The sequence below is a fragment of the Myxocyprinus asiaticus genome, chromosome 9, assembly GCF_019703515.2.
Source record: "Myxocyprinus asiaticus isolate MX2 ecotype Aquarium Trade chromosome 9, UBuf_Myxa_2, whole genome shotgun sequence".
Classification (NCBI taxonomy): Eukaryota; Metazoa; Chordata; class Actinopteri; order Cypriniformes; family Catostomidae; genus Myxocyprinus; species Myxocyprinus asiaticus.
In genome coordinates, this window is record NC_059352.1 from 1322935 (window position 1) to 1336790 (window position 13856).

Here is a 13856-nt window from a genome sequence, read left to right on the forward strand (position 1 = left end):
GTTTTCATAAAGTGTGTCTACATCTCTATTGACTTCAGTAAAATGTCTAAGTGTTCTAAGAATACAGCAGATCGATCTGTTATCCTACAGTTTGTCGACTGCACACCAACATAGAGGTAAAAAACAGGAGCTGATATTAAAAATAGCTTTACATATTTAACACAGATCTAGTAATCTGCTTAAATTGGCAAAAACAACCGATCAAACTATGACCTCACAAACATAATGTAAAAAGCACAACTTAATGAAGACTCAAGCGCTGATATAAACTCCACTTACAATGTGTGCTTAAAAGAAGGATCGTCCTTTGTTATGTTTTCCGCAGTGCATTTCACGTAATGCTGCCAATCAAGAACGATATGCCGATAAATAACTCTCATTTGTGTGTTCCTCATCTCTAGGTTATTCATTTAGATCAACATCAGTGCCGATAAAAACATGGATAAATGTGCATTGTTGAAAGCAGCTTTGTAGAAATGAACGGAGCCACATTGATTAGCCTCAGCCCACTCCTGTATTCCTCTGTACACACATGACTGTGTGGCAACACACAGCTCCAATGCCATCATTAAGTTTGGCAATGATACGACGGTGGTAGGTCTGATCACTGACAATGATGAAACAGCCTACAGAGAGGAGGTGCACACTCTGACACACTGGTGTCAGGAGCACAGCCTCTCCCTCAACGTCAGTAAGACGAAGGAGCTTGTGGTGGACTTCAGAAGAAAAGAGAGAACACAGTCCCATCGCCATCAATGGAGCACCAGTGGAGAGAGTCAGCAGCTTCAAGTTCCTGGGTGTCCACATCACTGAGGAACTCACATGGTCCGTCCACACTGAAGTCGTTGTGAAGAAGGCTCATCAGCGCCTCTTCTTCCTGAGACGGCTGAGGAAGTTTGGAATGAACTGCCACATCCTCACACGGTTCTACACCTGCACTGTAGAGAGCATCCTGACTGGCTGCATCTCCACCTGGTATGGCAATAGCACCGCCCACAACCGCAAAGCACTGCAAAGGGTGGTGCGAACTGCCAGACACATCATCGGAGGATCATCAGAGACTCCAGCCACCCGAGCCATGGGCTGTTCTCACTGCTACCATCAGGTAGGCGGTATCGCAGCATCAGGACCCGCACCAGCCGACTCCATGATAGCTTCTTCCCCCAAGCAATCAGACTTCTGAACTCTTGATCTCCCACGATCAAAATACATCAGCACTGCACTTTATTACTCTTATATCTCACACCGGACTGTCATAAATTATATTATTATTATATTATATTCTCGCTTAACAACTTACTATCAACCGACAGCCTGAATGTCAGTACAGTACAATACTACCTACTGTACATTTTATATATACTATATATACTTTTTTATTGTATACTGTGTATTCTATATTGTATGTATTGTATACTGTACATTGAATGTTATTATTTGTATATTGTGTTATGTGTAATTATGTGTATATTAGACTTTAAATTGTGTTGTGTTAATTTGATGTTTAATGTAAATTGGTGTATGTCTCATCACTGTCACGACTGCTATGTTGATCGGAACTGCACCCAAGAATTTCACACACCATTGCACTTGTGTATATGGCTGTGTGACAATGAAGTGATTTGATTTGATTTTTTGATTAGACTGTCTGACTGATGGACTATTACGTAAGTTATGTTTCGGCTCACGAAACTCACCTGTGATTGGCTGGATGGTCGCTCAATCAGCCCAAATAATAATACGCAAAGAAGAAGTTTAGCTTGGAAAAGTGCGGGGGACAAAAATCACCTTTTTGAAGAGTGCGGGGGACGTGTCGATAGTGACAACAGAACACAACACAGCTACACAAAACAGAGAACAGAACTTACTAAACACGTTTGAAGAGTTTGTAGTCCAAGAATTGATGCATTTCTATGCCCAGCCTTATTTTTTTTAACAGAGTACTCTGAAATCAAACAGAAACATAGACGAGGCTACAGGCAGCCACAGTCACACCGTGTCCTGATCTGATGGCAAACAACACATGATAAAAGGTATATTTTCTATGTTAATCAGAGTTTTTCTCCTAACCAGCAGTGACGAGTGACGGTATGTTCTATCGGTCGCTTGTTTTCTATTTTGGCATCACGCGGGTAACTCTGTGAACTGGCACCGGTCCAAAAACTCTCCAAACAATAAGGCTGGGCATAGAATTGCATCAGTTCTTCGACTACAAACTCTTCAGACATGTTTAGTAAGTTCTGTTCTCTGTTTTGTGCAGCTGTGTTGTGTTCTGTTGTCACTATCACTGTGTTGGACCTGTTTTTAGATAAACAAAACGAGTTTTCGCTTGAACGCCCCAATGTTGCGAGGGGGCTGCGTGAACTGTTAATCTCGTGTCCTATCATGAACGCACACAGGAGATCAACGGTCAGTGAACATTTTCACTAAATAATGCATTCGATTTCAGTTTGTTTCTCACCAAATCTTATCGTATGCTTTCATAACAATCATGAGTCTCATGAATAATTTATTAGACTTCTGAATTATACTTTTGTGTTCTTTTGAAGTTTGAAGAGGTGGTCACCATAAACTGCCATTGTATGACATCACTAAGCACAACATTATTCACAATTTCTCCCTTTGTGTTCAGAAAAAGAAAGAAAGTCATATAGGGTTATAACAACACACGGGTGAGTAAACAATGACTGAATTTTCATTTTTGGGTGAACTATCACTTTAATGATTATCAGATAAGTCATGTAGTTCATTATCCTAACAGTAAATGGTTTACGGTTGCTAAGTATAAGACAGGATGAGAATTTGTTTTCCTGAAATAGTTTTGTGTTCCTTTTCAATACATTTACCATGGTTTTACTTTAGTAACCATATTTTAACCATGATATTTGTAGTAAAACCATTGTGATAATACAGGAAAACAAAAACTATGGTAGTAAAAAATCATAATTTTGTGGTTATGGTTTTACTGTACAAATACTATAGTTTAACTATGGTTTTACTATAGTAATATTGTAGACTGTAACAACAGTTTTTGGTGGAAATCATTTTTCTATAGTCATATTGTGGTAGCCATGACTGTTGTAGGCTAACCATGTTGTTATTTTGTTTTTTTGTGGAAACCATGGTTTTAATACAGTATGCTGGTTTTTACTACAGAACCATGGGAATTCTGGTGGTTACTGGTTACCATGGTATTTGTAGTAAAACCCTAAACACCATAGTTTTAATTTTCTTGTATTATTATAATGGTTTGTCTACAAATACCAAGGTTAAAATGTGGTTACTAGAGTAAAACCATGGTAAATTCATTGCTAGGGCATGCAAAACTATTTCAGCTTCTCACCCTGTCCTCTAGGGGCTCCATAGCTATAGGCAATGCAGTAACAATCATACTTTCTTTCTGTGATTTGTACCATTTTATTGAAAACATTTCTTATATAATTTTCCTAAATAATCAATGATGCCTTGGCCACTTTTTTGAGTGTCTGTCAATGATCTGATTCATACATAAGTACTTAGTGTTCGATGGTTTGGACTTGAATTATGCCTTTGATCCCAACAACAATGCAGGATGAATCCAGAAGACAATCTTGCTACACATAATGCAAAATTCTAATCAGAGGGCAGGTTATCATGTAAACACATATTGTAACATTCATGAGTGATGCAAACACTGTACAGATCAACCAGGATGTAGCTTCATATTTTAGGGCATTTAATAGAAGTATTGGCCTTGAAATAGTACTGTATTAGATAGGTAAACAGAACCTACAATAAAAGACGTCTTAGCTGGATTCCATCACAATAGCATTAGGGTTTGGGTTAGTATATGGTGTCACTAGCAAATATTTAATGCCACACAGTGCAACTGCTACATTATATCGACAAATAATAAGCCTGAAAAAGACAACATTCAACATTTATAGGTTTAATAGAAATTATTTATGTTGTACAGTAGTACCTATTAATGAACATTAAGTGATGTGACTTATAAACTTCAAGGAATATTCTGGGTTCAATACAAGTTAAGCTCAATCGACAGCATTTGTGGCATAATGTATTCTAACACAAAAAAATCATATTGACTCGTCCCTCCTTTTCTTTAAAAGTCAAAATGGAGGTTACAGAGTGAGACACTTACAATGGAAGTCAATGGGGTCAATTTTTGGAGTGTTTAAAGGCAGAAATGTGAAGCTTATAATTTTATAATAGCACTTACATTAATTAATCTGTTAAAACGTGTATTATTTCAGCTGTATATCAGAGGACTGCAGTCGGAAAACACGCTTATGATATACATTTCCAACATGAAGATGATCATCATGACAAACCGCACTTTCACCCCACAGTCATTACGCCACTATATCCAATAGAATTGTAGTGTTCAAATATTAATTTTATTCTAAATTACGAAATTATGTTATTATTTAAAAATGTGTGTAAACAGTATATGCATACATTCTGAAATACAAAAATCTCAGATATTTTTCACCTAAATGTCAAAAAATCCGACAATAGACAAAAATATTGTGTTGTCTGATTAATCTGATTACTCTTACTGTCATATACAGTATACGCTATTGTTTTTGACGGGTTCAACTGCTGGTAGAAATGACCCATGAACTGAAAGGTCAATAATATAATTGTTCCATTATTTCTTTATTCTATACAATTCTATGAAAAGTACCAAATCACTCTACAAAAAGAACCAACCGTTTCAAACATGCATTATATTAAAGTATAGCATATTCTAAATGAAATGACATGAAATGATGTCTGGAGAAATATACACTTACATTAACAAAATACACAGAGGAACCAGCAGGACAGTTTCCACTAGGTGGCACTGTTTCAAAAAAGGACAGTTGAAGTAATCCTCCTGTAATTACCCCTTTCTGCCACAAGAGGTGCACACAGTTACTACTCCTGTGAATATCACACATGTGCATGATCATATTTGTTTATGCATCTATCTTCTAAAGGTCCATACAAACACTGTTTTACTTGCTGTAGCAATGTAGCAATCTACTTCAAGAACTGCTAGTGCTAGTGTAATGAATTACATCTCTCAGTTATACCTTTTATTTCTCAATGTACCTTGAAATACTAGCCTGAGTGACAGAAGAGAAAACACTACTACATCTTAGAATCCAAAAGCATCAGTTAGTCAAACAACAGCCACTGTAGTATTTTTTACATTTGAGCATGCCTTGGACATTGTCGCTTCTTCTATAGCTGATATTTCTGGACTTTTAACATACCAGCGATTTTAAATACAGCTTAGTGTAATGTAATGCATTGAGAGCGAGGTGACGGTGAAAAGCGTATTGGAAGAAAAACATACGAAGCTGATTTGCACTGGAGGTCAACAAGAGAAGGTGGTACAATGATGCCTGCTGACTGCAAGATTGTGCACAACTCTCAGAAACTGTCAGAGGTATGATAATGGCCTTCTTCGTACTTTAAGCTCTTTTCTGCCACTTGATATGCACAGTTTTACAATTCATGCAATGCAGTCTAAATGAGGTCCTGACAAAACATAGCTTTACGACATCTACATCAGCATCACTGCTGTAAAAGCCATCCAAAACAAGCCTGAGCTCGTTAGTGGGTCTCCCAGATTGGCCAAGCTGGTAACATTGGTTTGTTTTGATGGTTTTAGAGGGGTTGAGACACGTCATTTGGTCAGGCTGGGAGAGCAGCTGACTGACCGGCTAAACACCAGCTTGCCCAGGCTACGACCTGCTTAAACCAGCTATGACCAGTAAACCACCTGGTTATCTCAGCAGGGATGTGACAAGCAGAGTTATTACATTATTTTTGTATTCTGTGACTATTTTAAACCCATTTGTGACTTGATTTTCTGACGTATGGGCATGGTCTTGACAAGGAAAACTTGCTGTCTTCTAGTCTGCCACTGGATTGCCCTGACTTACAAACCTCGAAAGACAAACCAACACAGTATTTTGGACATTTTTAAAGGATTTAGTTTTGCCTTAGAAAACTACAGAGTTTATCTTTAGGTGAACATATTAATACCAATCAACAGGTGGCGCTTGTGGATCTATTAGAGATTGTTAGTGTAACTCATTCTGAATTCCTACATTTAATTTAAGTGATAAGACCAGTATCAATTAATAGACACTTACTGTACATCCAAAGCAACTTACAGTACACTTCTACTGGTACAATCACTCAGGAGCGACTTGGACTTCAGTGCCTTCGTCAAGGCCACAATGGTGACAGTTCATGCCTCGTTCTTTGCTTGAATTAGCAACCTTCTTTCGGTACCAATCTTTTGCCCATTACGCCACAAAAAACGTGTGTACGAAAGGCAATTCAGAATGTTGAAAAGATATATGACACACAGAGTTCAAAGCAACTCTTGAAAGTCCCTTTTTGATATAACTGTAGTAACTAAGTGATTGTTTAACCATAGAACCATTTTGTAACATATATAAATTAATAAAGATTTGATCATCTTTTCAAGGTGTTTTGTGAACTGGTGTGGTGTGGCTTTGGGCTTAAAGATATGCACTTGTAACCAAATGATTGCAGGTTCAAACCCTAGAAGAGGTGATTCTTGTGTGTCCACCATTGTCCCATTAAGTAGTGTACTACAGCTATGTTATCCCAGGGGTATTTTACCTGTCCAAGTCAAAGCATCTGCTAAATAAAGAAAGCACAGAATAATAATAAATAGAAGCAAAAACTCTGAGTCTAATGTTTTCCTTTTGAGTCTGAATGTCCTAAAACTGTCCACGACAAAGCTTCTGAATCAACTGATCAAATGGCTACTCGTTAAGTAATAACAGGACTGGTCATTCCAATTCCTAATAAAAATAAATGAGGAAGACAAAGAAACAGAGACATTTTGATCAATGCCGGAGTTGTACATACCTCACTCATTCTGATGAACTCCTAGTGGATCTGACAGATTCTGGACCCCTAGGATTCAAAAGAAGATATATTTACAGTTTGTTCAATTGTAAGCTAGTCAACAAACGAGTCTTCTCTTGTCATTAGCATTTATTGCCAAATATGAAGACCTGTTCCTCTGTGAATCCACACAAAAACTTGAGAATAGAAGTTATTTGTGTCTTCTAGGGAGGGAACTGAATCAGTTACACTTGCAATGTGAACCAACGGGAACCTTGGAAATTGTACTCAACAAAAACAAAGGTCTTTGGCACATGCAATTAAACTGAACGAACATACATAATCTTGCAATCTTTACCAGATCTTTGGGGTGATATCCTAGTGATGAAAGGTAACAGAAAAGTTGCAGATTTGAACCCTACAAGGGGCAATCCTTGAGCTATCACCATTGTACCCTTGAGTAAGTCACAGAGGATTGCCACTATAACATATAGTTTTATTATATGAAAGCTATGGAAACAAATACTATCGTTCCATAGGGAATGTGACATGGGAAACTGGGGAGAGAGCCAAAGAATTTGAAATGCTATTGAACTTTAATGAAACAAGTAGGTGGATATAGACTGAGGGTCTACAAGCCCTACAAAGACTAGGGGTGTAACCCTAGAGTCCTGGTCAAATGTACACATTGCCCTTTACCAATCATGGCTTCCTAATAATCCCCATCTATGAATCGGCTACATAATTATGTTTCCTATCCATCAATTGTGATTTTGAAGACTGTAGGGGCATGTGCTTGCATTGCCCTGAACTTGCTCCCAAGTCAGAGATGCAGAACGGTTTTGAGGGAGTAGAAAATGAAAGAACATATTCTTGGCAACCTTTTACAGGTGGAAGAAGACTATGTAGATAATGTAAGTATGCATGTCTTTCTCATCTGTGTACCTGGTTTGTAAACTGCAACGGGTTCGGTTGGTATGTAACAAGGAGTTGAAGATCCTTAAGAGCTGGTATTGTAAAGTTGCTGGATGCCACATCTTTGCCACCAGAACAGTGCTAGAACTCTTCCACAGCTTGGGCATCATCTTTAGATGTATGGACAGTGAAAACACATGTAGATGAACCTTGTCAAGATAGCTGGCACACTAGCCTTGAACCATTTACTATTCCTGTCTCTTTTTTTAGACACACGCCCAAATATTTTTGTTGACCATCGAGAGTCAGGACCACATATTTAACATCTTTTCCAAAGGATGGTGTCTCTTTATGGTATAGTTTCCCTGTCACTATATTGGCACATAAGGACCCACACATTCTGCCACCTTAGTTTTTCCTCAGGAGATCTTCCATCCAGGTACTGACCCAACTAAACGCTGCCAAACTACAGTGGGTAAACAGTCGTGAGCTGCAGGGTGATAGGCTGCTGGTGACCAACGCCTTTAACAACATTTGCCAAAAGGGTTGGCAAAAAATTTAGGCAGTGGTAGCAGGACTTTGAATGTGTCACTGCCTGACTTCATGAAAACAGTGTAGTTTTTTGCATGTCGCATCCCACAAGAATAAATGACAACTCTGTCTTTGCCAAGTTGGAGAGGAGGTGAAGGATAGAAAGGTGTGGTTTTGATAAAAAGTCTGAAAGACAATAACCAAAGAAACTGACTTCTGGTAGATTTTAAGATGAGTGAAACTTAGGGGAAATATTTGGAATTGTCTATTTGACACCTTATTCCATCTTGAGTGACCTTTGGGACAACCACAGAGAGAAAAGTTGCAGACATCGGTTAAAAATTACAACAGATATTCGAAGCATCTTCCAATAAGTTCATCTCAAAAACTGTACGCACTCTAGAATTCAAGAAGTGGAAGTTTTTCTGCAGTCTAAGGAACTTATTAGCCTCATACATCAATGATAAAACATTTGTGTGGTTTGGATCTACTGTCTGGCTTGAAGCCTACTCAAACCTCTTTGACCAGCCAAGTTGTTCTAGGAATTTATAACAGTCACGAGTATTAGCAGTCCTGAAAACTGTTATTTCAATAAAACAGACATATGTTAATATCTTGCTCATACTGGTCATGCCAGATTCAATTGTCTTGGACTCTGGCTAAATCTTTGGAGAAGTTCCATTTTTCTAGCTGCCAACCTCTCTTGCTTGGATTGTTTCATCTCTGAAAAAGTATCTCCAAGCTTATGTCCAAACATGCATAGCCACCCTCAATTTTCCTGAACAGTATGACCACCATTATTATTTTTTTGTGGTGTTTTTCCATGCAAAACTCGCCACCACAATGCTAAGGTGTTGTAGGTGGTTACCAGGGCAGTGCTAAGCAGTTGCTAATGTGTTGTTAGCATGTTGCTATGTGGTTGCTATGGTGTTTTAGGTAGTTAGGTGGTTACATACTAGCCCAAGTCAAAAGAGTCCAACCATTATGTTTCTAATATTCTTGTCCCAAGATAAGGTTCGGTTTGGTCCCTTCTTCAATATGAGGCTAGGAAGATTTTTTACCTGTTTTATTGTCAGCCAGGTGAAAATTGTTGTTATATATATACATACATATATATATATATATATATATATATATATATATATATATATATATATATATATATATATATATTTTTTTTTGTTTTTTTTTGTTTTTTAACCTCTAAAATCAAGTAGAAGTGATGCTTGCCTTAGCAGAAGCATTTAATATCTTGTGTTACTATATGTCACATGGTAAGCACACATATTCATATGTCATGACTGTTTGATTGCTTGAGTGTACAGTTTGATACATTCAGATGAAATGTGTTAGGGGTACGATAAGTGTTAACCCTGAAATGTGGTTTTATAATGTTGTGTGAAGTTTGTTCATTTTCTTCAGATTGTGTTTCAAATATGCCTGTATTGGAAGGGCTGCTCGGTGTTAGCCAATGACAACAGTGGGCTTTTAAATTTTAAAAAAATTAAAAATTAAAAAATTAATTAATTAAATTAAATTAAATTACATTTAAGTTTTAAAGGGCCAGGAAGCTTAAAACTGAGCATTTCAAACAGAGGGCCAAAAACAGGTTGGAAAATTATATATGACTAAATAATGACTGTTTGGTGCAAAAAAATAAAACTTAACATTCTAAGAGGACCTCAGGGAAGATAATAAAATTATAAAAAAAAGAGTATGTCATGACCCCTTTAAGAAACTTGGCCTGTTTAGTTACAATGAGGTAACAGTGTGAGGAAGTAGGACAGATAAAAACTATATTTAACATGACAGCAAACCCGCAGCCGGTGAGTGGAGCAGAGAAAGTTCTAGCCTAACCCCAACTCGTTTTACAGTGCATCCGGAAAGTATTCACAGCGCTTCACTTTTTCCACATTTTGTTATGTTACAGCCTTATTCCAAAATGGATTAAATTCATTATTTTCCTCAAAATTCTACAAACAATACCCCATAATGACAACGTGAAAGAAAATCTTTGCAAATTTATTAAAAATAAAAAATGAAAAAAAATGACATGTACATAAGTATTCACAGCCTTTGCCATGACATCAAAATTGAGCTCAGGTGCATCCTGTTTCCACTGATCATCCTTGAGATGTTTCTACAACTTGTTTGGAGTCCACCTGTAATAAATTCAGTTGATTGGACATGATTTGGAAAGGCACACACCTGTCTATATAAGATCCCACAGTTAACAGTGCATGTCAGAGCACAAACCAATCCATGAAGTCCAAGGAATTGTCTGTAGACCTCTGAGACAGGATTGTATCGAGGCACAGATCTGGGGAAGGGTACAGAAAAATTTCTGCAGCATTGAAGGTCCCAATGAGCACAGTGGCCTCCATCATCCGTAAATGGAAGAAGGTTGGAACCACCAGGACTCTTCCTAGAGCTGGCCGCCTGGCCAAACTGAGTGATCAGGGGAGAAGGGCCTTAGTCAGGGAGGTGACCAAGAACCCGATGGTCACTCTGACAGAGCTCCAGCATTTCTCTGTGGAGAGAGGAGAAACTTCCAGAAGAACAACCATCTCTGCAGCACTCCACCAATCAGGCCTGTATGGTAGAGTGGCCAGACGGAAGCCACTCCTTAGTAAAAGGCACATGACAGTCCGCCTGGAGGACTCAGACCATGAGAAACAAAATTCTCTGATGAAACAAAGATTGAACTCTTTGGCCTGAATGGCAAGCGTCATGTCTGGAGGAAACCAGGCACCGCTCATCACCTGGCCAATACCATCCCTACAGTGAAGCATGGTGGTGGCAGCATCATGCTGTGGGGATGTTTTTCAGCGGCAGGAACTGGGAGACTAGTCAGGATCGAGGGAAAGATGAATGCAGCAATGTACAGAGACATCCTTGATGAAAACCTGCTCCAGAGCGCTCTGGACCTCAGACTGGGGCGAAGGTTCATCTTCCAACAGGACAACGACCCTAAGCACACAGCCAAGATAACAAAGGAGTGGCTCCGGGACAACTCTGTGAATGTCCTTGAGTGGCCCAGCCAGAGCCCAGACTTGAACCCGATTGAACATCTCTGGAGAGATCTGAAAATGGCTGTACACCGACGCTCCCCATCCAACCTGATGGAGCTTGAGAGGTCCTGCAAAGAAGAATGGGAGAAACTGCCCAAAAATAGGTGTGCCAAGCTTGTAGCATCATACTCAAAAAGACTTGAGGCTGTAATTGGTGCCAAAGGTGCTTTAACAAAGTATTGAGCAAAGGCTGTGAATACTTATTTGCAAAGATTTCAGACAAACTACTTTCACGTTGTCATTATGGGGTATTGTTTGTAGAATTCTGAGGAAAATAATGAATTTAATTCATTTTGGAATAAGGCTGTAACATAACAAAATGTGGAAAAAGTGAAGCGCTGTGAATACTTTCCGGATGCACTGTACATGGAAAGCGGGAATTTCTTAAAGGTACAGCAACAAAAAAATGGACCATTTAATTATGAGGGTTAGAGAGAAGGTAGAAAATGATCATGAAAAATGAAAATATGACACATTTCAAGAGGACCTCTGGTTAGAGGGGGGATGATTGAACAAAACAACAACTACAACAACAAACATATGATATTACCCCTTTAAAAGTGCAAAAAGATTTGGAGGGTGGATGTTCCAGCATGGACAACTAGGCTGCTAGTTTATTTAGAGAGTGATTTAGAGTAAGCTCACATCGGCACAGGTCAGGGAATTAATGTCACTTGTCTTTTCATTCTCTCTAAAGCTCCATTGGCTCAAAGCCCCAACCACTCACATAATTTCCTGAGCAGACCTAATTCTTGTGAATGAAACTAGCCGGCCGCCTTGGGAGGTGCTTAAGCTACAGTGACAGCTTGTGTCAGTGTGCAGAGAGGAAAGTGTGTTTGTATTATTAGGTCAAGTGGAAAGCCTTAGAACACACTGATCTTTTAGCCTCTATTTGAACATTCGATTGATTCTCAAGTTGAATGTATAATCTCTTTAATTTAACTTATTAAGCACCACTTATTTTATATCTTCGCTGCATTACTTTCAAATCCTTGACTTTAGTAGAATGTGTAGAATATTTAGCTTAATCATGTCATTTCTGTGCCACTAACATCACCAAATGAAATTGCAAATACTGATAATGTTTTCAAACACTTTTCCGAACACTCACCCATCTCTTATTGGTCGGATAAACAAATAGTTCCGCCCCAAACTCATATTATTGATTGAATTAAAAGTTGATGGGCCACTCAAACAAACAGAGCAGATTTACAGTGTTTACACTTTTGGGGGAAATCAAATGACAATGGCTTTCTTGAATTCTGTTTTAACATCGAAAAAATCAAACATTTCAACGTTAACCCTCTTAAACAAAGGGGGGCGCTATATCATGAAAAACGTTTACGCTTAAAACGTTAAAGTATCCATATACATAAGTCAGGCATATGAGGTATCATTTGAAAGCTTAGAATCTGAACTTCTGTGTTTATGTTATTTAAAATAACCAAATAAGGCCTCAAAACATTTGCATTGAAAATTAGCGCCCCCTAGAGGTAATAGGGTAGAAATATTTATATAAAAATAAAAGTCCTTCACATAGCACCTAAATGGACAAGTCATATATCAAATGAAAGCTCTCATTCTCAGGAACACAACTGTACAGTTAACAAAAAATTTTAATTGTTGACATAATATCACAGTTTGAAAGAATTTCAAAAGAAACACAAAGTGAAATATGATTTCTGTAAGTCATCAACTACAAATGTCTCTTTTATGCTCTGATAACTGCTGCTGTAAGCCCCAAATAACTAAAAACTTTATATTTGCTTTTACCTTTGGAAGTTCTCTAAAAAATGAGAAATGCTATATCATAGATGTCCAGAACAAAATATGTCATCCAGCAAGAAAAGCATGCTAAACAAAACATCAGAAAAATATGTTTTCGACAGCTTTATAATGACACCAAGATTGAGCTTGTAGTCCACTCAGAGGCTGAGATATTCAATGAAATAATGGGGGTGGTGCTTGAACTGAACATTAGACTGAATGTCTATGGACGAGCACATCTGTGAGGGCTAAAATGTGTTAGAGCGCCACCTACATTTCAGATCTGTATATTGTGATGGAATGTGATAGAGGATAAAATATTTTTCTAGTGCTTACTGCCACCTAGTGGAATAAAATGAGACTTTTCAAAGTGAGGTAGAGTGAATAGAACCAGAATTTATGGGGGGGGGGGGGATTCTGTTTATCATAAGATTATAAACACATACAATATTATTTATGAATAATTGGAGTCTTTTTTTATTTTATTTGGGGGGGTTCTCTGAAAAATGGGACCAATTTTTTGCAATTACTCCACAGTATGTGTAAATGGTAAACTTTAAAATTTTTGTGTGAAAAATTGCGGGTGGCAGCCCAAAAATGCCCCAGCAAGCACATTCGGCTAAAAAGCTTCTATTATGTAAGCATCTTTCTTTTAAAAGTGACTGACTTGTGTCTTATACAAAATAGAAGCCA